The sequence below is a fragment of the Mytilus trossulus genome, chromosome 11 (genome assembly GCF_036588685.1).
Source record: "Mytilus trossulus isolate FHL-02 chromosome 11, PNRI_Mtr1.1.1.hap1, whole genome shotgun sequence".
Lineage (NCBI taxonomy): Eukaryota > Metazoa > Mollusca > Bivalvia > Mytilida > Mytilidae > Mytilus > Mytilus trossulus.
In genome coordinates, this window is record NC_086383.1 from 64,262,379 (window position 1) to 64,289,499 (window position 27,121).

General features: G+C 36.2%; 1 protein-coding gene across 1 annotated transcript in view; it reads left to right on the forward strand.

Annotated features, from left to right (window-relative positions):
- Positions 1 to 2,489: 2,489 nt before the first annotated feature.
- Positions 2,490 to 27,121, forward strand: part of LOC134691415 (uncharacterized) — a 328,275-nt gene continuing 303,643 nt past the window's right edge. The window contains exon 1 of the mRNA XM_063551940.1: positions 2,490 to 2,548. The gene's annotated coding sequence lies outside the window, so the exon portion shown is untranslated. The remainder of the gene's footprint in view (positions 2,549 to 27,121) is intronic.

Genomic DNA, 27,121 nt, shown 5'->3' on the forward strand with positions numbered 1-27,121 from the left:
TTCAGATGAATCGGTTAACCTGTTGTTGGGTTGCTGCCCCTGAATTGGTAATTTTGAGGAAATTTTGCTGTTTTTGGTTATTATCTTGAATATTATTATAGATAGAGATAAACTGTAAACAGTAATAATGTTCAGCAAAGTTAAATTTACAAATAAGTCAACATGACCGAAATGGTCAGTTGACCCCTTTAGGAGTTATTGCCCTTTATAGTCAATTTTTAACCATTTTTCATAAATCGAAGTAATCTTTTACAAAAATCTTCTCCTCTGAAACTACTGAGCCAAATTAATCCAAACTTGGCCACAATCATCTTTGGGGTATTTAATTTAAAAAATGTGTGGCGTGACTCGGTCAACCAACCAAGATGGCCGCCACGGCTAAAAATAGAACATAGGGGTAAAATGCAGTTTTGGGCTTATAACTAAAAAAACAAAGCATTTTGAGGAAATTTGACATGGATAAAAATGTTTATCAGGTCAATATTTATCTGCCCTGAAATTTTCAGATGAATTGGACAATCGGTTGTTGGCTTGCTGCCCTCCAATTGGTAATTTTTAAAGAAATTGTGCCGTTTTTGGTTATTATCTTGAATACTATTATAGATAGAGATAAACTGTAAACAGCAATAATGTTCAGCAAAGTAAGATCTACAAATAAGTCAACATGACCTAAATGGTTAATTGACTCCTTAAGGAGTTATTGCCCTTTATAGTCAATTTTAAACAATTTTCATTAATTCGGTAAATTTATGTAAATTTTTACCAAATATTTTTCTCTGTTACTAATGGGCAAGGTTCATTATAGATATAATTGTAAGAAGCAAGAACGTTCAGTAAGTAAGAACTTCAAACACATCACCATCACCAAAATACAATTTTGTCATGAATCCATTTGTGTCCTTTGTTTAATATGCACATAGACCAAGGTGAGCGACACAGGCTCTTTAGAGCCTCTAGTTTTTGTAAAAAGGGCACCAACTTTTAAGTTATATCAAAATGACACAATGACAGAAATTAGGTGAAAAAATTTCCGAATCAGAGTATGATGACATTTATTTTTGTGAACTGCGGCTATTTGAGCTAGATTGCTTGAGTTAACATGTCATTCTAATACAAAGTTGAGAAAAATAGTGTTATTGTAAGATTATGCATTTAATATTTGCCACTGGTCATTAAGCAGCAATCAACACAGAGACACTAATTTACTTGAACACTTTTTATTCCCTGCTTAACACGGAGCATACAAGTTATATATTACCTCTTTTTCTGTCATATATGAAAGTTTGGTCACTTTTTTTCTCAGCAACTCTAAGTTGCAGCTTATTGAAATATGTAACTAAGTTCATGAAGTAATAATCGGAGCTGAGGGCTCACAAAATAAATAAACTACCACTCTGCTGTTACTGGTATGAAGTGGTCAGGGTTTCTGCTGGCGCTCGCCATTTTCGCAATTTGCGAAAAAATAATAATTGTGTCGTCTAAAATTCGTCATTGGTGAAAGAATTTGGCGAAAGAAATATATATAACGTTTTATTTTCAGCCATCTTGTTTATTTACTTTTTCCGGGTTTCTCTAACTTTACCTATCAGACAATACTCGGAATTCACCTTGAACTCGTTAAGATTTTGACAGAAAATCAATAATCAGCTGATTGCTTTCATAGCTATCGACATCAAAGGACTAATTAATAATGGTGTTGATTTTATGATATGACAAAATAATATGGCTTCTGTTACATGTCACAAAAGGGATTTATTAGCAACTTTGCGACGCACGTGTTTGCAAAATTTTTACGCTTCCTCTCCTTCTTTTAATGATAGTCTAGAAAAGAAAATTGTTGTTATGACGAAAAATGATAAAAAGCAAGAAAAGTCTCTGATTTAAAATTTTATCATTTAACTTTCATATAGATCATTGATTTCAGTGTGTACTTCAAAATCGTATCAGTGTTCAGTGACACACGTGTTTCAAGCATATAGTTTTACTTATTTACGATGGTCTAGAAAAGAAAACTGTCGTTATGAAGAAATCTATTCAAAAGGTTGGCATGAGAGTAACCCTTCAATGAATTGACTTCACTTACACGAGGGATCAATTCCAAGTGATAAGATGCTTCGTTTTGTTGTAAAAACCACTTCTTAATTAGGAGAAGGGTGGCTGGAAAAAAAAGGAAATTTTTGAAAGAAAAATATATTTGTGTTACTTGGCGAAAAAAAAATCAAAGTGGCGAAAAATACATTGTTTTGGCGAAAGAGGTGGCGAAAAAAATAATTGACCCAGGGGAAACCCTGGAAGTGGTGATCAGAGCTGAGGGGGTCACATGATAAATCAAATACCACTCAGATGTTACTGGTATGAAGTGGTAATCAGAGCTGAGGGGGTCACATGATAAATAAAATACCACTCAGATGTTACTGGTATAAATGTACTGTAAGATAAGTGTTATAAAAGAGATCCATTGATATATATGTCTCACTGATTTCAGGGTAAAACTCCATATGATCTGGCAGTAGCAAAACTGAAGTTTGAAGTAGTGGAATACTTGCAGGTACATATATGTAATAAATTCTTACTTTTAAACAGAATAACCTGAAATCAATATTTATTGATGTACCATACATAACATTAGAAGATGTGGTATGATTGCCATAAATGAGACGACTCTTCACAAGAGACCAAATGACACAGACATTAACAACTATAGGTCACTGTACAACCTTCAACAATGAGCAAACCCATGCCACATTTTAGGATATGGACATTTAAAACAACAATGTCACGTAGTGCAATTACGATTTTTTTTTCAAAATATCAAAGTGTTAAGAGTTATTACACCAAATAAATCCAAAAGGAGGACACTGAAAGCAAATGTTTTTTTTTCTTCATTTTTAGTCCTGTAAACTTTTCAAATTAAAAATAAACTCATTTGGATCTGCTACAATGTTTAAGGTATTCTTCGGACTCGCACCTAACTAAAATTGTTTAGTCAAACTGGTTGTCTTAAGGGGAGTGGTACTAAACACTGTCTACTGAATAAATGGGGTTTCTTACGGGTAATGGTACACTGTATACTGGATTAATGGGGTTTCTTACGGGTAGTGTTACTAAACACTGTGTACTGGATAAATGGGGTTTCTTACGGGTAGTGTTACCAAACACTGTCTACTGGATAAATGGGGTTTCCTACGGGTAATGGTACACTGTATACTGGATAAATGGGGTTTCTTACGGGTAGTGTTACCAAACACTGTGTACTGGATAAATGGGGTTTCTTACAGGTAGTGGTACTAAACACTTTGTACTGGATTAATGGGGTTTCTTACCGGCAGTGATACTTAACACTCTGTACTGGATAAATGGGGTTTATTACGGGTAGTGGTACTAAACACTGTGTACTGGATAAATGGTGTTTTTACAAGTAGTGTTACAAAGCACTGTGTACTATTTAAATGGGGTTTCTTACGGGTAGTGGTACTAAACACTGTCTACTGAATAAATGGGGTTTTTACAAATAGTGTTACTAAACACTGTCTACTGGATAAATGGGGTTTCTTACGGGCAGTGTTACTAAACACTGTGTACTGGATAATTTGAATTTCTTACGGATAATGGTACACTTTATACTGAATAAATGGGGTTTCTTACGGGTAATGGTACACTGTATACTGGATTAATGGGGTTTCTTACAGGTAGTTTTACTAAACACTGTGTACTGGATAAATCGGGTTTCTTACGGGTAGTGTTACCAAACACTGTCTACTTGATAAATGGGGTTTCCTACGGGTAATGGTACACTGTATACTGGATAAATGGGGTTTCTTACGGGTAGTGTTACCAAACACTGTGTACTGGATAAATGGGGTTTCTTACGGATAGTTTCTAAACACTTTGTACTGGATTAATGGGGTTTCTTACCAGTAGTGATACTTAACACTCTGTACTGGATAAATGGGGTTTATTACGGGTAGTGGTACTAAACACTGTGTACTGGATAAATGGGGTTTCTTACGGGTAATGATACTAAACACTGTGTACTGGATAAATGGTGTTTTTACTAGAAGTGTTACTAAACACTGTGTACTATATAAATGGGGTTTCTTACGGGAAGTGGTACTAAACACTGTCTACTGGATAAATGGGGTTTTTACAAATAGTGTTACTAAACACTTTGTACTGGATAAATGAGGTTTCTTACAGGTAGTGGTACTAAATCTGTGTACTGGATAAATGGGGTTTCTTACGTGCAGTGGTTCTAAACACTGTGTACTGGATAAATGGGGTTTCTTACGGGTAGTGGTATTAAACACTGTCTACTGGATAAATGGGGTTTCTTACGGGCAGTGTTACTAAATACTATTTACTGGATAATGGGAATTTCTTACGGATAATGGTACACTGTCTACTGGATAAATGGGTTTTCTTACGGGCAGTGGTACTTAACACTGTGTACTAAATAAATGGGGTTTCTTACGGGTAGTGGTACTAAACACTGTGTACTGGATAAATTGGAATTTCTTACGGATAATGGTACACTTTGTACTGGATAAATGGGGTTTATCACGGGTAGTGGTACTAAACACTGTGTACTGGATAAATTGGGTTTCTCATGGGCAGTGGTACTAAACACTGTGTACTGGATAATTGGGGTTTCTTACGGGTAGTGGTACTAAACACTGTGTACTGCATAAATGGGGTTTTTACAAGTAGTGTTACTAAACACTGTGTACTGGATAAATGGGGTTTCTTACGGGTAGTGGTACTAAACACTGTGTACTGGATAATTGGGGTTTCTGTTGGGTAATGGTACACTGTCTGCAGGATAAATTGAGTTTCTTACGGGTAGTGTTACCAAACACTGTGTACTGGATAAATGGGGTTTCTTACGGGTAGTGGTACTAAACACTGTGTACTGGATTAATGGGGTTTCTTACGGGTAATGGTACACTTTCTACTGGATTAATGGGGTTTCTTACGGGTGGTGGTACTTAACACTGTGTACTGGATAAATGGGGTTTCTTACAGGTAGTGGTAAAATGTGGTACTAAACACTGTCTACTGGATAAATGGGGTTTCTTACGGGCAGTGTTACTAAACACTGTGTACTGGATAATTGGGGTTTCTTACAGATATAGTACACTGTCTACTGGATAAATCTTTTTTTTACAGGTCGTGGTACTAAACACTGTGTACTGGATAAATGGGGTTTCTTACGGGCAGTGTTACTAAACACTGTGTACTGGATAATTGGAATTTCTTACGGATAATGGTACACTGTCTACTGGATAAATAGGTTTTCTTACGGGCAGTGGTACTAAACACTGTGTACTGGATAAATGGGGTTTCTAACAGGTAGTGGTACTAAACACTGTGTACTGGATAAATGAGGTTTCTTTCAGGTAGTGGTACTAAACACTGTGTACTGGATAAATGGGGTTTCTTACGGGCAGTGTTACTAAACACTGTGTACTGGATAATTGGAATTTCTTACGGATAATGGTACACTGTCTACTGGATAAATAGGTTTTCTTACGGGCAGTGGTACTAAACACTGTGTACTGGATAAATGGGGTTTCTAACAGGTAGTGGTACACTTTGTACTGCATTAATGGGGTTTCTTACGGGTAGTGGTACTAAACACTGTGTACTGCATAAATGGGGTTTCTTAAGTGCAGTGGTACTACACACTGTTTACTGGATAAATGGGGTTTCTTACAGGTAGTGGTACTAAACACTGTGTACTGGATAAATGGGGTTTCTTAAGGGTAACGGTACACTTTGTACTAGATAAATGGGGTTTCTTACGGGTAGTGGTACTAAACACTGTGTACTAGATCAATGGTGTTTCTTACGGGCAGTGGTACTAAACACTGTGTACTGGATAAATGGGGTTTTTTACAGGTAGTGGTACTAAACACTGTGTACTGGATAAAAGGGGTTTCTTACGTGCAGTGGTACTTAACACTGTGTTCTGGATAAATGGGGTTTCTTACGGGTAGTGTTACCAAACACTGTGTACTGGATAAATGGGGTTTCTTACGGGTAGTGTTACTAAACACTGTGTACTGGATTAATGGGGTTTCTTACGGGTAATGGTACACTTTCTACTGGATTAATGGGGTTTCTTACAGGTAGTGGTACTAAACACTGTGTACTGGATAAAAGGGGTTTCTTACGTGCAGTAGTACTTAACACTGTGTTCTTGATAAATGGGGTTTCTTACGGGTAGTGGTACTAAACACTGTGTACTGGATAAATGTTTTTTTTTACGGGGAGTGGTACTAAACACTGTGTACTGGATAAATGGGGTTTCTTACGGGTAGTGGTACTAAACACTGTGTACTGGATAAATGGGGTTTCTTACGGGAAGTGGTACTAAACACTGTGTACTGGATAAATGGGGTTTCTTACAGATAGTGGTACTAAACACTGTGTACTGGATAAATGGGGTTTCCTACGGGTAGTGGTACTAAACACTGTGTACTGGATAAATGGGGTTTCTTTTTGGTAGTGGTACTAAACACTGGGTACTGGATACATGGTGTTTTTACAAGTAGTGTTACAAACACTGTGTACTATTTAAATGGGGTTTCTTACGGGTAGTAGTACTAAACACTGTCTACTGGATAAATTAGTTACTAAATGTGTTACTAAACTAAACACAGTGTACTTAATAATTGTGGTTTCTTACGGATAATGGTACACTGTCTACTGGATAAATGGGGTTTCTTACGGGTAGTGGTACTAAACACTGTGTACTGGATAAATGGGGTTTCTTACAGGTAGTGGTACTAAACACTGTGTACTGGATACATGGTGTTTTTACAAGTAGTAGCTAGTGTTACAAACACTGTGTACTATTTAAATGGGGTTTCTTACGGGTAGAAGTACTAAACACTGTCTACTAGATAAATTGGGTTTTTACAAATAGTGTTCCTAAACACTTTGTACTGGATAAATGGGGTTTCTTACTGGTAGTGGTACTAAACACTGTCTACTGGATAAATGTGGTTTCTTACGGGCAGTGTTACTAAACACTGAGTACTGGACAATTGGGGTTTCTTAGGGATGATGGTGCACTGTCTACTGGATAAATGGGGTTTCCTACTGGTAGTGGTACTAAACACTGTGTACTGGATAAATTGGGTTTCTTACAGGCAGTGGTACTAAACACTGTGTACTGGATAAATGGGGTTTCTTAAGAGTAACTGTATACTTTGTACTGGATAAATGGGGTTTCTTACGGGTAGTGGTACTAAACACTGTGTACTGGATCAATGGGGTTTCTTACGTGCAGTGGTTCTAAACACTGTGTACTGGATAAATGGGGTTTCTTACAGGTAGTGGTACTAAACACTGTGTACTGGATAAAAGGGGTTTCTTACGGGCAGTGGTACTTAACACTGTGTTCTGGATAAATGGAGTTTATTACGGGTAGTGGTACTAAACACTGTGTACTGGATAAATGGGGTTTCTTTTTGGTAGTGGTACTAAACACTGTGTACTGGATAAAAGGGGTTTCTTACAGGCATTGTTACTAAACACTGTGTGCTGCATAAATGGGGTTTCTTACAGGCAGTGGTACTAAACACTGTGTACTGGATAAATGGGGTTTCTTAAGAGTAACGGTATACTTTGTACTGGATAAATGGGGTTTCTTACGGGTAGTGGTACTAAACACTGTGTACTGGATAAATTGGGTTTCTTACAGGCAGTGGTACTAAACACTGTGTACTGGATAAATTGGGTTTCTTACAGGCAGTGGTACTAAACACTGTGTACTGGATAAATGGGGTTTCTTAAGAGTAACGGTATACTTTGTACTGGATAAATGGGGTTTCTTACGGGTAGTGGTACTAAACACTGTCTACTGGATAAATGGGGTTTCTTACGTGTAGTGGTACTAAACACTGTGTACTGGATAAATGGTGTTTCTTCCAGGTAGTGGTACTAAACACTGTGTACTGGATCAATGGGGTTTCTTACGGGTAGTGGTACTAAACACTGTCTACTGGATAAATGGGGTTTCTTACGGGCAGTGTTACTAAACACTGTGTACTGGATAATTGCGGTTTCTTACGGATAATGGTACACTGTCTACTGGATAAATGGGGTTTCTTACGGGTAGTGGTACTAAACACTGTGTACTGGATAAATGGGGTTTCTTACTGGTAGTGGTACTAAACACTGTGTCCTGGATAAATAGGGTTTCTTACAGGTAGTGGTACTAAACACTGTGTACTGGATAAATGGGGTTTCTTACAGGTAGTGGTACTAAAGGTTGCAGTCTTGTAATTGACTGCTCCATAGGCTTACATGTTAAACAGCTGATCTTTTAAAATAAAAAAATAAAAAATGCTACATAGAAAAAAAATTTCATGTTCATATCATGTATGTACTAATGTGAAATTGTGGTTTAATCGGAAAAAAAGGGGGTGTTGCCACGAAGAATAAAAAGTTGTGCAATCCTGAAGTCAAAACATTTTTTTTCTACTTTCTGTTTGCTATTTTTACTAGGCCGCACCACTTCCAGTAAACATGATATCCTTCCACTTTCCTGGATTGATATCCCCAAAAGATGCAAGAAATTTTTAAAGTCTATATATATGTTTCAATTCAGCATAAACCTATAATCAAACAGAAAAAATTTAGTTCAGAAAAAAATTCAGAAAAAAATGCACTATTTTGTTTCCCTCCATGTTTTGACATGCACCGGAAATTGGAGTTGTAATACAAGACTGTTACCTATAACATTAATGAAATGTCTTAAAAAAATAATTCATTTACTTAGTTTCATTCAGTAGCCATATTTGAACATAAACAATGCCATTATTAGAACTGTTTGGCTATATTAATAAAAATAACCCCACTATTAAAGCAGTACCCCTTTCTGAAAACAGGCAAAATTTGGAAATCAGTCATGTCTACTAAATGATCTGTAAATCTCATTCTAGTCTATCTTCATGAATATTTTTCTATTATTTGGATACTGTGGAGCTAGAAGAGTGTTCTGATCTATTATTTTGATTTTTTTCCTCCTGTTTAAATGAACCACATTCAATAGTTTACCCTCCCCCTTTTTTCAATGAAATCTACACAAGTGGGCCTCTTGTTTCAGTCAAAATTGAAAAGCTACCCAAAACTTTTTTATATTGAAGAATTTGCTACAATACAACTATCTGGACACAAGAAAGGCCATACCTTTCTCTTGTTTGACTATACTGGTCTTTATACATGCCTACTATATCATGGTTTTTAGACTGTACTTGACCCATTAATGCATATAAAATTGAAAATAAAATTCAAGAAAAAGCAAAAGGAATACTCAAGTTAGTGTTTTTGGTAAGAATATTGATTACTTGTAACACCTAATCACAAAAATCCATGTCATGATGGATAGTTTTAGAAAAATTCTACTTTTTAAACAAAATTTTAACCCAAATATGGAAATTTCAATTAACCATGCAGTGCCGCAGACAGTAAAAGAAGTATAGACTCATGAAAAATGAACATTTTGTGAAAATCTTTTCACCAAAAGTTCATTTTATACATATTCTACCTAAATGTCAACAATTGAGCCATGAAAATAATAACCCTAAAGAAAAAACAGTACTTTTGTATGTAGCTGTCTCTTCAACTTTGCTCTTATTTTCAATAAAACTGTGCAACTAAAAATTGCATCATAAGAAGAAGATTTCATTGAGAAAAAAATCTCTCTATGTTCTTTTTAATTAAAAATCATGTATGTAATACCATCAAAATCTCAATTTTCCTCAAACTGTTGTGCTTTATATCTATTAATACTTTTGAATGGTGTCTGGTATGAAAATGCATAATTATTACATAATTTCAGTTTTTTCAGTGTAACTTGATACCCCATAATTTTTTTCTCTGAAAAAGTTCTTACATCATGATGTTTTATCATTCTGGGCACACACAAGTCCACATGAGCTACTTTCTTGCAGTGAACATATGAAAAAATTACCCTATGCAGGTTGCAGTATTGTAATTGACTGCTCCATAGGGTTTACATGTTAAACAGCTGATCTTTGAAAATAAAAAAATAAAAAATGCTACATAGAAAAAAAATTTCATGTTCATATCATGTATGTACTAATGTGAAATTGTGATTTATCGAAAAAAAAAGGGGGTGTTGCCACGAAGAATAAAAAGTTACGCAATCCTGAAGTCAAAACATTTTTTTTCTACTTTCTGTTTGCTATTTTAACTAGGCCGCACCACTTCCAGTAAACATGATATCCTTCCACTTTCCTGGATTGATATCCCCAAAAGATGCAAGAATTTTTTTTAAAGTCTATATATATGTTTCAATTCAGCATAAACCTATAATCAAACAGAAAAAATTTAGTTCAGAAAAAAATTCAGAAAAAAATGCACTATTTTGTTTCCCTCCATGTTTTGACATGCACCGGAAATTGGAGTTGTAATACAAGACTGGTACCTAAACACTGTGTACTGGATAAATGGGGTTTCTTACAGGTAGTGGTACTAAACACTGTGTACTTGATAAATGGGGTTTCTTACGTGCAGTGGTACTAAACACTGTCTTCTGGATACATGTAGTTGGGGTTTCTTACGGGCAGTGTTACTAAACACTGTGTACTGGATAATTGGGGTTTCTTACAGATAGTGGTACTAAACACTGTCTACTGGATAAATGGGGTTTCTTACGTGTAGTGGTACTAAACACTGTGTACTGGATAAATGGGGTTTCTTCCAGGTAGTGGTACTAAACACTGTGTACTGGATCAATGGGGTTTCTTACGTGTAGTGGTACTAAACACTGTGTACTGGATAAATGGGGTTTCTTACGGGTAGTGGTACTAAACACTGTCTACTGGATAAATGGGGTTTCTTACGGGCAGTGTTACTAAACACTGTGTACTGGATAATTGCGGTTTCTTACGGATAATGGTACACTGTCTACTGGATAAATGGGGTTTCTTACGGGTAGTGGTACTAAACACTGTGTACTGGATAAATGGGGTTTCTTACGGGTAACGGTACACTTTGTACTGGATAGATGGGGTTTCTTACGGGTAGTGATACTAAACACTGTGTACTGGATCAATGGGGTATCTTACTGGTAGTGGTACTAAACACTGTGTACTGGATAAATGGGGTTTCTTACGGGTAGTGGTACTAAACACTGTGTACTGGAAAAATGGTGTTTTTACAAGTAGTGTTACTACAATTGGGAACTGCAACACCGTATGGCTGCAATGACAAAATTGATGGTATAGGTATTCTATCTAGTCCTTCGTGTAACTCGGTGAATGTGATGAATATTTTCAACTCGACTCCTCGACGTAGACGCAGTCATGGTCATCGTCATTATACATCACCCTCTCTGCATGATGTCTCTATTAATGACTTGCTGCCATTCATACAAAAACCGTTAGGTATTCATCATATTCGCACGAAACTTTATTCATTACCCCTTTCAAAACTTCATTCTCTGTTCAATTTATGTTTAGAATCCACTGTTACAAACCCTCATTCAAACCAATACAAACTTCAAGCTATAATTTCGGATATTGCAAGTCACAGACTTTTCAAGCCAGTTCGCATTGGAAAAGATGAAAAAGAGAAAAGATATTTTCTAAATCTTTCCTTTGCCAACAAAGGTCTCGATGGCGTCAACCTTGGCAATATCCTTCATCATAAATTAGTTCAATCGAAAATACCTCCTTATTTTAAAGACCAGTCTGTACCAATAATTTCTTATACCTATACCAAACCTATTGCAACTAAAATTTTCAATTACAAACGCGTTTTGCAGGATTTCGATATTGACGACTTCAAGTCTAAACCTCCTGATTGCACTTGTGCTAGTTCCCAATTCATATATAATCCCGCTGGCCACGTTATTACCGGTGACCTTAACATTGTTAATAACACTTCTCTACGTAACGTGTTATCGAAAGGTCCGAAATATCGTGAGCCTAAATCCATCAATTGGAAATACAACTTTAAAATGTTGATGGATTCAGTCGAGGATTATGCCAGGCAATGGGCTAAGCGTGCGAAGGAAGACGTAGACACTCTATCCGAATGGATAAAGGCAGTGAGGTCCTTAATACAAATCAGAATTAAGAAACTGAATCTGTCCATCAATGCCTATGCTACGTCAATTTTTAAAGACCCAAATGTTGCTAAACACCTATCCGACCTCCATGATAAATATGTTGTTGTCCCCGCAGACAAAGCCCCAAATAACATCGTTTTTGTCTGTAAAAGTCATTACATTAATTGCTTGATAAACGAATTAGGTATAGACAATTCACTTGGAAACTCAACATATACCCTCACGACACTTACCAAAGAGGAAATCCTGGATAATCATAGGTCTGTTCTTTGTTCCTTTGGTATTTCAACCAAAGATGAAGAACTGGATCTTCCATCACTGTATTGGATACCTAAACTACATAAGTGTCCTTACAAACAGCGGTATATTGCTGGGTCTTCCAAGTGCTCCACAAAACCTCTTTCTAAATTATTAACATCCATTTTATCAGCAATCAAAGACGGGCTTCAAAGTTATTGTGAAACTGCCTATTCTAGAGGTGGCGTGAATCAGATGTGGATACTTAAAAATTCCAAAGATCTTTTAGAGTACATACAATCTAACTCTCTTTCATCTTGTAACAGTATTAAAACATTTGACTTCTCTACTCTTTACACAAGTATTCCACATTCCAAACTTAAAGACAAATTAAAAGAGTTGGTATTACTTTGCTTCATAAAAAAGAATGGCCAACGTAGATACAAGTATCTTGTCTTAGGGAGGGATAAATCCTACTTTGTAAAGAATCACTCTGATTCAAACAAAAAATTCTCTGAAACCGATATTATCAAGATGCTTGATTTCTTGATTGACAACATATTTGTTACGTTCGGAGGACGGGTTTTTCAACAGACTGTCGGCATCCCAATGGGAACAAACTGTGCCCTTCTACTTGCTGACTTGTTTCTTTATTATTATGAGGCTGACTTCATGCAGGAACTTCTTAGGAAGAAAGATGAGAAGTTAGCAATATCCTTTAACTCTACTTTCCGCTATATAGATGACGTTCTTTCACTAAACAATTCAAAATTTGGTGACTATGTGGAACGCATCTATCCCATCGAATTGGAGATAAAGGATACTACAGATACAGTTAAGTCAGCTTCATATCTTGACTTACATGTAGAAATTGACAATGAGGGTCGGTTGAAGACAAAACTTTACGACAAAAGAGATGATTTCAGCTTTCCAATTGTGAACTTTCCATTTCTAAGTAGCAACATTCCAGCAGCACCTGCATACGGGGTATATATCTCTCAATTGATACGATATTCCCGTGCTTGCATTTCCTATCATGATTTTCTTGATAGAGGGTTACTGCTCACAAGGAAGCTATTAAATCAAGAGTTCCAAATGGTGAAGTTGAAATCATCCCTTCGTAAATTTTACAGACGCCATCACGAGTTGGTTGACCGATATGGAATAACCATTTCACAAATGATATCGGATATGTTCCTCACGTCGTAACTACAATCCCCTTCCCTTTCATGAATTTGACCTACCTAACCGAATTAGACTATTTACCGAATTTGTAATCACATAAGCAACACGACGGGTGCCGCATGTGGAGCAGGATCTGCTTACCCATCCGGAGCACCTGAGATCACCCCTAGTTTTTGGTGGGGTTCGTGTTGTTTATTCTTTAGTTTTCTATGTTGTGTCATGTGTACTATTGTTTTTCTGTTTGTCTTTTTCATTTTTAGCCATGGCGTTGTCAGTTTATTTTAGATTTATGAGTTTGACTGTCCCTTTGGTATCTTTCATCCCTCTTTTAAACACTGTACTATATAAATGGGGTTTCTTACGGGTAGTGGTACTAAACACTGTCTACTGGATAAATGGGTTTTTTACAAATAGTGTTACTGAACACTTTGTACTGGATAAATGGGGTTTCTTACGGGTAGTGGTACTAAACACTGTCTACTGGATAAATGGGATTTCTTAAGGGCAGTGTTACTAAACACTGTGTACTGGATAATTGGGGTTTCTTACTGATAATGGTACACTGTCTACTGGATAAATGGGGTTTCTTACGGGTAGTGGTACTAAACACTGTGTACTGGATAAATGGGGTTTCTTACAGGTAGTGGTACTAAACACTGTACATGTCCTGGATAAATGGGGTTTCTTACAGGTAGTGGTACTAAACACTGTGTCCTGGATAAATGGGGTTTCTCACGGGTAACGGTACACTCTGTACTGGATAAATGGGGTTTCTTACAGGTAGTGGTACTAAACACTGTGTACTGGATAAATGGGGTTTCTTACAGGTAGTGGTACTAAACACTGTGTACTTGATAAATGGGGTTTCTTACGTGCAGTGGTACTAAACACTGTGTACTGGATAAATGGGGTTTCTTACAGGTAGTGGTACTAAACACTGTCTTCTTGATAAATGGGGTTTCTTACGTGCAGTGGTACTAAACACTGTGTACTGGATAAATGGAGTTTCTTACAGGTAGTGGTACTAAACACTGTGTACTTGATAAATGGGGTTTCTTACGTGTAGTGGTACTAAACACTGTGTATTGGATAAATGGGGTTTCTTACAGGTAGTGTTACTAAACACTGTCTTCTTGATAAATGGGGTTTCTTAAGGGCAGTGTTACTAAACACTGTGTACTGGATAATTGGGGTTTCTTACAGATAATGGTACACTGTCTACTGGATAAATGGGGTTTCTTCCAGGTAGTGGTACTAAACACTGTGTACTGGATAAATGGGGTTTCTTACGTGTAGTGGTACTAAACACTGTGTACTGGATAAATGGGGTTTCTTACGGGTAGTGGTACTAAACACTTTGTACTGGATTAATGGGGTTTCTTACGGGTAGTGATACTTAACACTCTGTACTGGATAAATGGGGTTTATTACGGGTAGTGGTACTAAACACTGTGTACTGGATAAATGGTGTTTTTACAAGCAGTGTTACAAAACACTGTGTACTATTTAAATGGGGTTTCTTACGGGTAGTGGTACTAAACACTGTCAACTGAATAAATGGGGTTTTTACAAATAGTGTTACTAAACACTGTGTACTTGATAAATGGGGTTTCTTACGTGCAGTGGTACTAAACACTGTCTTCTTGATAAATGGGGTTTCTTAAGGGCAGTGTTACTAATCACTGTGTACTGGATAATTGGGGTTTCTTACATATAATGGTACACTGTCTACTGGATAAATGGGGTTTCTTCCAGGTAGTGGTACTAAACACTGTGTACTGGATAATTGGGGTTTCTTACGTGTAGTGGTACTAAACACTGTGTACTGGATAAATGGGGTTTCTTACGGGTAATGGTACTAAACACTTTGTACTGGATTAATGGGGTTTCTTACGGGTAGTGATACTTAACACTCTGTACTGGATAAATGGGGTTTCTTACGTGCAGTGGTACTAAACACTGTGTACTGGATAAATGGGGTTTCTGATGGGTAGTGGTATTAAACACTGTCTACTGGTTAAATGGGGTTTCTTACGGGCAGTGTTACTAAACACTGTGTACTGGATAATTGGGGTTTCTTACAGATAATGGTACACTGTCTACTGGATAAATGGGGTTTCTTCCAGGTAGTGGTACTAAACACTGTGTACTGGATAAATGGGGTTTCTTAAGTGTAGTGGTACTAAACACTGTGTACTGGATAAATGGGGTTTATTAAGTGTAGTGGTACTAAACACTGTGTACTGGATAAATGGGGTTTCTTACGGGTAGTGGTACTAAACACTTTGTACTGGATTAAAGGGGTTTCTTACGGGTATTGATACTTAACACTCTGTACTGGATAAATGGGGTTTATTACGGGTAGTGGTACTAAACACTGTGTACTGGATAAATGGTGTTTTTACAAGTAGTGTTACAAAACACTGTGTACTATTTAAATGGGGTTTCTTACGGGTAGTGGTACTAAACACTGTCTACTGGATGAATGGGGTTTTTAGCTCACTTGTCCCGAAGGGACAAGTGAGCTTATGCCATCACTTGGCGTCTGTTGTCTGTCGTCTGTCGTCTGTTGTCTGTCGTCCGTCGTCCGTTGTCTGTCGTCGTAAACTATTTCAAGAATCTTCTCCTCTGAAACTACTGGGCCAAATACTTTCAAACTTTAACTGAATGTTCCTTAGGGTATCTAATTTATAAATTGTATCAGAAGTCTTAATCTATCAACAAACATGGTCGCCATTGCGAAAAATAGAACATAGGGGTCAAATGCAGTTTTTGGCTTATAACTCAAAAACCAAAGCATTTAGAGCAAATCTGACATGGGGTAATATTGTTTATCAGGTCAAGATCTATCTTCCCTGAAATTTTCAGATGAATCAGACAACCCGCTGTTGGGTTGCTGCCCCTGAATTGGTAATTTTAAGGAAATTTTGCTGTTTTTGGTTATTATCTTGAATATTATTATAGATAGAGATAAACTGTAAACAGGAATAATGTTCAGCAAAGTAAGATTTACAAATAAGTCAACATGACGGAAATGGTCAATTGACCCCTTTAGGAGTTATTGCCCTTTATAGTCAATTTTTTGAATCATTTTTCGTAAATCTTAGTATCTTTTACAAAAATCTTCTCCTCTGAAACTACTGGGCAAAATACTTTCAAACTTTAACTGAATGATCCTTAGGGTATCTTGTTTGTAAATTGTATCCAAAGTTATGATCTATCAACAAACATGGTCGCCATTGCTAAAAATAGAACATAGGGGTCAAATGCAGTTTTTGGCTTATAACTCAAAAACCAAAGCATTTAGAGCAAATCTGACCTGGGGTTATATTGTTTATCAGGTCAAGATCTACAATGTATCTGCCCTGAAATTTTCAGATGAATCAGACAACCTGTTGTTGGGTTGCTGCCCCTGAATTGATAATTTTAAGGAAATTTTGCTGTTTTTGTTTATTATCTTGAATATAATTATAGATAGAAATAAACTGTAAACAGCAATGATGTTCAGCAAAGTAAGATCTTCAATTAAGTCAATATGATCAAAATTGTCAATTGACCCCTTAAGGAGTTATTGCCCTTTAATGACTTTTTTCGCAATTTGTTCATCATGTTGACTTGCTTTAAAAAATCTTCTCCTTTGAAACTGCTGTATCAATTTCAGCCAAACTTAGGCTAAATGAGTTTCAGAGTATTTAGTATAAATTTTATATTTTATTTCCTTGTATGTCAAGAAACATAGCTACTATGGCTAAAATAGAACATAGGAGAACATGATTATTTTTTTTTGGCTTTTGAAGAAAATAGGACGATCCAAAAAACATTTAAAAAAATTGAAAAGCCAAAATAATCATTGATGAGAGATTTAACCAAAAGAATTAAGGTGAGCGATTCAGGCTCTTGAGAGCCTCTTGTTACAAATAGTGTTACTAAACGCTGTGTACTGGATAAATGGGGTTTCTTACAGGTAGTGGTACTAAACACTGTGTATTGGATAAATGGGGTTTCTGATGGGTAGTGGTACTAAACACTGTCTACTAGATAAATGGGGTTTCTTACGGGCAGTGTTACTAAACACTGTGTACTGGATAATTGGGGTTTCTTACAGATAATGGTACACTGTCTACTGGATAAATGGGGTTTCTTCCAGGTAGTGGTACTAAACACTGTGTACTGGATAAATGGGGTCTCTAAGGTGTTAACTAAACACTGTGTGCTGGATAAATGGGGTTTCTTACGGGTAGTGGTACTAAACACTTTGTACTGGATTAATGGGGTTTCTTACGGGCAGTGTTACTAAACACTGTGTACTGGATAATTGGGGTTTCTTACAGATAATGGTACACTGTCTACTGGATAAATGGGGTTTCTTCCAGGTAGTGGTACTAAACACTCTGTATTGGATAAATGGGGTTTCTTACAGGTAATGGTACTAAACACTGTCTACTGGATAAATGGGGTTTCTTACGGGCAGTGTTACTAAACACTGTGTACTTGATAATTGGGGTTTCTTACGGGTAATGGTACACTGTCTACTGGATAAATGGGGTTTCTTACGGGTAGTGTTACCAAACACTGTGTACTGGATAAATGGGGTTTCTTACTAGTAGTGGTACTAAACACTGTGTACTGGATAAATGGGGTTTCTTACGGGTAATGGTACAGTTTTTACTGGATTAATGGGGTTTCTTACGGGTAGTGGTACTAAACACTGTCTACTGGATAAATGGGGTTTCTTACAAGTAGTGTTACTAAACACTGTGTACTGGATAAATGGGGTTTCTTACGGGTAGTGGTACTAAACACTGTGTACATGATAAATGGGATTTCTTACTGGTAGTGGTACTAAACACTGTCTACTGGATAAATAGGGTTTATTACGTGTAGTGGTACTAAACACTGTGTACTGGATAAATGGTGTTTTTACAAGTAGTGTTACTAAACACTGTGTACTATATAAATAGGGTTTCTTACGGGTAGTGGTACTAAACACTGTCTACTGGATAAATGTTTTTTTTACAAATAGTGTTACTAAACACTTTGTACTGGATAAATGGGGTTTCTTACGGATAATAGTACACTGTCTACTGGATAAATGGGGTTTTCTTACGGTTAGTGGTACTAAACACTGTGTACTGCATAAATGGGGTTTCTTACAGGTAGTGGTACTAAACACTGTGTCTTGGATAAATGGGGTTTCTTACAGGTAGTGGTACTAAACACTGTGTCCTGGATAAATGGGGTTTCTTACAGGTAGTGGTACTAAACACTGTGTACTTGATAAATGGGGTTTCTTACGTGCAGTGGTACTAAACACTGTGTACTGGATAAATGGGGTTTCTGATGGGTAGTGGTATTAAACACTGTCTACTGGTTAAATGGGGTTTCTTACGGGCAGTGTTACTAAACACTGTGTACTGGATAATTGGGGTTTCTTACAGATAATGGTACACTGTCTACTTGATAAATGGGGTTTCTTACAGGTAGTGGTACTAAACACTGTGTACTGGATAAATGGGGTTTCTTAAGTGTAGTAGTACTAAACACTGTGTACTGGATAAATGGGGTTTCTTAAGTGTAGTGGTACTTAACACTGTGTACTGGAAAAATGGGGTTTCTTACGGGTAGTGGTACTAAACACTGTCTACTGGATGAATGGGGTTTTTAGCTCACCTGTCCCGAAGGGACAAGTGAGCTTATGCCATTGCTTGGCGTCTCTCGTCTGTCGTCTGTCGTCCGTCGTCTGTCGTCGTAAACTATTTCAAGAATCTTCTCCTCTGAAACTACTGGGCCAAATACTTTCAAAATTTAACTGAATGTTCCTTAGGGTATCTTATTTATAAATTGTATCCGAAGTTAAGATCTATCAACAAACATGGTTGCCATTGCTAAAAATAGAACATAGGGGTCAAATGCAGTTTTTGGCTTATAACTCAAAAACCAAAGCATTTAGAGCAAATCTGACCTGGGGCTATATTGTTTATTAGGTCAAGATCTATCTGCCCTGAAATTTTCAGATCAATCAGACAACCTGTTGTTGGGTTGCTGCCCCTGAATTGATAATTTTAAGGAAATTTTGCTGTTTTTGGTTATTATCCTTAATATTATTATAGATAGAGATAAACTATGCCATAATAAATAATAGGTTTGTTTGCCCAAACGCTACCTACCAGAAAAAAGCTGCCTACTCAAATTCTTTTATTGTCCTGATTTGAAGAAGTTTTTTTTTAATCAAATAGGCATGAAGACATATAAACATCTGATACTTCAATTTCTTTTTTTAGAAAAAAAAGAAAATGCCTACCTACCTACCCACTGTCTCAACCTTGGGTAGGGTTTGGGCAAACCAAAATATTTTTAAGTGTGGCCCTGTAAACAGCAATAATGTTCAGCAAAGTAAGATTTACAAATAAGTCAAATGACGGAAATGGTCAGTTGACCCCTTTAGGAGTTATTGCCCTTTATAGTCAATTTTTAACCATTTTTCGTAAATCTTTAAAATCTTTTACAAAATTCTTCTCCTCTGAAACTACTGGGCCAAATACTTCCAAACTTTAACTGAATGATCCTTAGGGTATCTTGTTTGTAAATTGTATCCGAAGTTATGATCTATCAACAAACATGGTCGCCATTGCTAAAAATAGAACATAGGGGTCAAATGCAGTTTTTGGCTTATAACTCAAAAACCAAAGCATTTAGAGCAAATCTGACCTGGGGTTATATTGTTTATCAGGTCAAGATCTACAATGTATCTGCCCTGAAATTTTCAGATGAATCAGACAACCTGTTGTTGGGTTGCTGCCCCTGAATTGATAATTTTAAGGAAATTTTGCTGTTTTTGTTTATTATCTTGAATATAATTATAGATAGAAACAAACTGTAAACAGCAATGATGTTCAGCAAAGTAAGATCTTCAATTAAGTCAATTTGACCAAAATTGTCAATTGACCCCTTAAGGAGTAATTGTCCTTTAAGGACTTTTTTCGCAATTTGTTCATCATGTTGACTTACTTTAAAAAATCTTCTCCTTTGAAACTGCTGTATCAATTTCAGCCAAACTTAGGCTAAATGAGTTTCAGAGTATTTAGTATAAATTTTATAATTTATTTCCTTGTATGTCAAGAAACATAGCTACTATGGCTAAAATAGAACATAGGAGAAAATGATTATTTTTTTTGGCTTTTGAAGAAAATAGGACGATCCAAAAAACATTTAAATAAATTGAAAAGCCAAAATAATCATTGATGAGAGATTTAACCAAAAGAATTAAGGTGAGCGATTCAGGCTCTTGAGAGCCTCTTGTTACAAATAGTGTTACTAAACGCTGTGTACTGGATAAATGGGGTTTCTTACAGGTAGTGGTACTAAACACTGTCTACTGGATAAATGGGGTTTCTTACGGGCAGTGTTACTAAACACTGTGTACTGGATAATTGGGGTTTCTTACAGATAATGGTACACTGTCTACTGGATAAATGGGGTTTCTTCCAGGTAGTGGTACTAAACACTGTGTACTGGATAAATAAGGTTTCTTACGTGTTAACTAACCACTGTGTACTGGATAAATGGGGTTTCTTACGGGTAGTGGTACTAAACACTTTGTACTGGATTAATGAGGTTTCTTACGGGTAGTGGTACTAAACACTTTGTACTGGATTAATGAGGTTTCTTACGGGTAGTGATACTTAACACTCTGTACTGGATAAATTGGGTTTCTTACAGGTAGTGGTACTAAACACTGTCTACTGGATAAATGGGGTTTCTTACGGGCAGTGTTACTATAAACACTGTGTATTGGATATTAAATTGGGGTTTCTTACGGGTAATGGTACACTGTCTACTGGATAAATGGGGTTTCTTACGGGTAGTGTTACCAAACACTGTGTACTGGATAAATGGGGTTTCTTACTAGTAGTGGTACTAAACACTGTGTACTGGATAAATAGGGTTTCTTACAGGTAATGGTACAGTTATTACTGGATTAATGGGATTTCTTACGGGTAATGGTACTAAACACTGTCTACTGGATAAATGGGGTTTCTTACAAGTAGTGTTACTAAACACTGTGTACTGGATAAATGGGGTTTCTTACGGGTAGTGGTACTAAATACTGTCTACTGGATAAATGGGGTTTCTTATGGGTAGTGGTACTAAACACTGTGTACTAGATAAACAAATATATCGCTAGCCTTTTTACACTCAGGTTATGAGTTTAAGTCCCTCACATGGCAGGTCCTTTGACTTCTTAAATTCATGCAAGTAATCAGTTTTCCACACTTTTTGTCGTCATGCTTACAGATGCTGTTATACAGTTTTAGGTTTACCGTGACAAATTATAGAACAATTTCGGAGTTCGTTCCAGTCTGAAGTTTTGTACAGAGTTATGGTCCTTTGACTTAAACAACAAAGGAAAGTAATCAGTTTTCAGCATTTTCACACGTTCATATAATGCTATAATGTCGTAGGTGTTGTCGTCAGCAGCGTCATCGTCCGAAGACACATTTGGTTTCCTGACAATCAATTTAGTTTAATTGATGTCTCTATGAAATTTTACCAGAAGGTTGAATATCACAAAAAGAAAGGTTGGGATTGATTATCGGGGTTATGGTACCAACAGTTAAAGAATTAGGGGCCAAAAGTAAGCATGTTTGTAGTTTCTGGACAATAACTTGTGTTTTAGTGTATGGATCTTTCTATAAAATTGTACTACAAGTTTCCATACCGCAAAGAGAAGGCTGGGAATGAGTTTGGGGGAATTTTTTTTCAAATTGTTTTGGGGGGGTTCATATTTTTTTCTTTAAAATTTTTGAAAATTTTTTGAAAAAGTTTCAAGAAGTATTGCTCAATAGCAAGAAATCTTCAATAGCACTGTATTGCAAAATAGCACAGTATTGCGCAATAGCAAGAAATCTTCCATTGCGCAGTAGCACAGTATTGCGCAACAGCACAGATTTGCGCAGTGGCACAGTATTGGGCAATATCACAGTATTGCGCAATATCACAGTATTGCGCAAATGCACAGTATTGTACAATAGCACAGTATTTGGGCAATAGCAAGAAATCTTTAATTACACAGGCACAATAGCTTAGTATTGTGCAATAGCAGGAAAAACTTCAAATGAAAATAAAGACAAATCTTTTTCAGTATTGCACAATAGCATTGTATTGAGCAATATCACAGTATTGCGCAATAACAAGAAATCTTCAATTGCACAGTATTGTACAATAGCACAGTATTGGGCAATAGCAAGAAATCTTTGATTGCACAGTTTTGCGCAAAAGCACAGTATTGCACAGTAGCAAGAAATCTTCAATTGCACATGTACAGTATTGCACAATAGCACAGTATTGCACAATATGATATCACAATATTGCACAATAGCAGGAAATCTTCAATTGAAAATAAAGACATTCTTTTAACCAATTTCAATTGGATTAATTAAAAGTCTTTAATTTTTGGGGTTCTAACCTTGTACTACTATTTTGGATAATGAGCCCCATTTTTAAATTGATCTACATTGAAAAAGGATCCAAAATTAAACTTTGATATCATCAAAATTGGTATTATTGCTTTTCTTTCATATGCAGACTAACTGTGCATTTAGATTTTTAATTTTTGGCCGATTTTGGGCATGTTTTCAAAGCTGGTCCATTTTGTGTTCCAAAAATATTAAACTCCTGTTTGTTATCATCAAAATTTGAATTCTTGAGGTTCTTGATATACTTGAATTGTGGATATAGAACCATAATAGGTAAATGTCAATTTTTGAATTTTTATTAATTCTGTCATTCATTCTGTGTAACAAATATTTATTCTTATTGAGTAATTCATTCAAAACGAGAATTTTCATTGTACGTATACAAATATTTTGAGGGGGTAGATTCCACGCTCTACCAGTCCTTTACTAGGGAAAACAGCCATATTGTATTCCGAATTTTATTACGACCGCAAAATATTTTTTTTGCGTTTATAGCATTACTCGTAATGCTTATGATGATGTCCGCCTTGGCGTCATTGTCAGAAGACGCATTTGGTTTCCAGACAATAACTTAGGTTTAAGTGAATGGCTCTCTATGAAATTTTACCACAAAAGGAAGGTTGGGATTGACTTTGGGGGTTATGGTACCAACAGCATAATTACAGCATTTTTGTAGTTTCCAGAATAACTTGTGTGTAAGTGTATGGATCCCTCTGAAATGGAACCACAAGGTTCAATATCACAAAGGGAAGGGTGGGATTGATTGAATGAGTAATTGCCCTAAACGTTCAGGAATTAGGGGCAGACAAAGGGCCCAAAAACAAGCATTTTTCTAGTTTCCAGACAATAACTTGTGTTTACATTTATGGATCTCTCTTAAATTGTACAACAAGGTTCCATACCACAAAGGGAAGGCTGTGATTGAGTTTTGGGGTAAAAAATCATATGGGGGGGAGGGGTTTCAAAAAAAATTGGGGGGATTTTTTTCCAATTTTTTTTTTGGGGGGGGTTCATATTTATACCCCAGCTTTATTATACCCCCGCTTTAAAAAAGGGGGGTATACTGTTTTACCTCTGTCTGTCCTTCAGTCCGTCAGTCCGTCCGTCCGTCAGTCAGTCCGTCCCATGAAACTTTCGTCCCATTTTTCTCAGGAACTACAATACAAGGATTTCTGAAATTTGGTTTCAGGGTTTATCTAAGTCAGCTATACCGTGTGATGCGTTTTCAGATTGATCACTTGACAACTTCCTGTTTACCGAACACTTGTATTATTTTACACATGATAGCCAAGTTGAAACTGTCCCATGAAACTTTCGTCACATTTTTCTCAGGAACTACAATACAATGATTTCTGAAATTTGGTTTCAGTGTTTATCTAAGTCAGCTATACCGTGTGATGCGTTTTCAGATTGATCACTTGACAACTTCCTGTTTACCGAACACTTGTATTATTTTACACATGATAGCCAAGTTGAAAATTTTCGTCACATTTTTCTCAGGAACTACAATACAAGGATTTCTGAAATTTGGTTTCAGGGTTTATCTAATTCAGCTATACCGTGTGATGCGTTTTCAGATTGATCACTTGACAACTTCCTGTTTACCGAACACTTGTATGATTTTACACATGATAGCCAAGTTGAAAATTTTTGTCACATTTTTCTCAGGAACTACAATACAAGGATTTCTGAAATTTGGTTTCAGGGTTTATCTAAGTCAGCTATACCGTGTAATGCGTTTTCAGATTGACCACTAGACAACTTCCTGTTTACCGAACACTTTTACGATTTGACACATGATAGCCAAGTTGAACATTTTCGTCACATTTTTCTCAGAACTACAATACAAGGATTTCTGAAATTTGGTTTCAGGGTATATCTAAGTCAGCTAGACACTTGCATAATTTTACATTATTAATATTATCCACTTGCGGCGGGGGTATCATCAGTGAGCAGAAGCTCGCAGTTTACTTGTTTTTTCTTCCAAGTTTTTGAAAAGTTTCAAGAAGATTTCAATTGCACAGTATTGCACAATAGCACAGTATTGTACAAAGCACAGTATTTTGGAAATAGCAAGAAATCTTTAATTGCACAGTATTGCGCAACAGCACAGTATTGCACAAAAGCGCAGTATTGCTCAATAGCACATTATTGCCTAATAGCACAGTACTGCACAATAGCAAGAAATCTTCAATTGCACAGTATTGAGCAAAAGCACAGTATTGCACAATAGCACAGGGGGAGGGGTGTCAAAAAAAATTGGGGGGATTTTTTCCATTTTTTTTGGGGGGGGTTCATATTTTTTTCTCCAAAGTTTTTGAAAAGATTCAAGAAGAATTCAATTGCACAGTATTGCACAATAGCACAATATTGTACAAAGCACAGTATTTTGGAAATAGCAAGAAATCTTTAATTGCGCAACAGCACAGTATTGAACAAAAGCGCAGTATTGCTCAAAAGCACATTATTGCCTAATTGCACAGTAATGCACAATAGCAAGAAATCTTCAATTGCACAGTATTGCATAATAGCACAGTATTGAGCAAAAGCACAGTATTGCACAATAGCACAGTATTGAGCAAAAGCACAGTATTGCACAATAGCACAGTATTGTGCAATTGCAAGAAATCTTCAATTGCGCAAAAGCACAGTATTGCACAGTAGCAAGAAATCTTCAATTGCACATTATTGCACAGTAACACAGTATTGCACAACAGCATAGCATTGCGCAATAGCAAGAAATCTTCAATTGCACAGTATTGCGCAATAGCAGAAAATCTTCAATTGAACATAAAGACAAATCTTTTAACCAATTTCAATGGGATAAATTATTTGCAAAATAGCACAGTATTGCACAATAGCAAGAAATCTTCAATTGCACAGTATTTTTTGTTAATCTTTTAACCAATTCCAATGGGATTAATTTAAAGTCTTCAATAATTTGGGGTTCTAACCTTGTATTACATGTATTACTATTTTGGATATTGGGCCCCATTTTTAAATTGGTCTACATTGAGGTCAAAAGGGTCCGAAATTAAAATTAGTTTAATTTCATCAAAAACTTGAGTTATTGCGGCTGTATGATATGATGAATCTTATTGTGCATTTAGATTTTGTATTTTGGGACCTGTTTTTAAATTAGTCCATTTTAAGGTTTGAAGGGTCCAAAATTAAACCAAGTTTGATTTCAACTAAAATTAAATTTTTGGTGTTTTTTTATATGCTGAATCTAACCATGTTGTTAGATTTTGGATATCAGACCATTCTAGGAAAATTAAATGTCCCATTTCAAATTTTTAAGATCTTTAACCACATTTATTTGTGTCAGAAACCTAAGTTATGTCAACAATTTGATCACAATCCGAATTCAGACAGTATCAACCTTGATTATTGTGTCCAAATGTAACCAAACTGTTCAGGGTCCGCAGTCGTATTAGGCTGCGCTCAGCGAAGCATTTTATTTTATTTTGCTTTAAGATATTGATTTGATATTTGGTATATAGAATTGTACCATGACAAGTTTATACAGATCAAGTTCAGAGTTTGTTCTGGTCTGTTGATTTTGTGCAGAGTTCTAGTCCTTGGACTTAGGAAATTCGTTTGTAAATATTGGTGTATACTATTGATTTTATTTGTACATGATTGGTATCTATACTTGTGTGTTTAATTATGATGAAGGACCAAAAAACATGGAGATTGCATACACGATCATCAAGTGTCATATCTTTAAGGCACACTGATCAAAGTATCTATTTTACACAAATCTTATAACTTATTTCATGCATTCCAAATTTATGACACCACAATCTAATCTAGTACCTCGAATGAGTTGAACCTCGATAATTCGAATACTTTGGTCCATTACCTTCGACTTCGACATAACAGGGTTCGACTGTATAAAATGTGACACACTTTTATTGCATATTATTTTGGGGGGATAGATATTTTAGAGATTTAATAGTTTTACGAGTGACATGAGTGACGATATATTAACATTGCATATTCTTCATTTTTTAGACTGTCATGTCAGAGAAATCTTCAGGTGTGACTGCTGGACAAGGGAGAGAAGGTAATTTATATTTTATACTCCAACTCCAGGAATTGCAGTATACATGTG